The sequence below is a fragment of the Propithecus coquereli genome, unplaced genomic scaffold (assembly GCF_000956105.1).
Source record: "Propithecus coquereli isolate 6110/MARCELLA unplaced genomic scaffold, Pcoq_1.0 Scaffold105, whole genome shotgun sequence".
Classification (NCBI taxonomy): domain Eukaryota; kingdom Metazoa; phylum Chordata; class Mammalia; order Primates; family Indriidae; genus Propithecus; species Propithecus coquereli.
The window spans coordinates 1169462-1169817 of NW_012134414.1; positions in this window are offsets into that span (position 1 = coordinate 1169462).

The following is a 356-nucleotide window of genomic DNA, read 5'->3' on the forward strand; positions in this document are numbered from 1 at the left end:
GGTGGCTCACGCCTGTAATCCTAGCACTCTGGGAGGCCGAGGTGGGCGGATTGTTTGAGCTCAGGAGTTTGAAACCAGCCTGAGCAAGAGCAAGACTCCGTCTCTACTAAAAATAGAAAGAAATTAATTGGACAACTAAAAATATACAGAAAAAATTAGCTGAGCATGGTGGCGCATGCTTGTAGTCCCAGCAACTCGGGAGGCTGAGGATTGCTTGAGCCCAGGAGTTTGAGGTTGCTGTGAGCTAGGATGAAGCCACGGCACTCTAGCTCGAGCAACAGAGTGAGACTCTGTCTCAAAAAAAAAAAAAAGTCCCAAAACAACAAATGCTGGCATGGATGTGGAGAGATAGATAG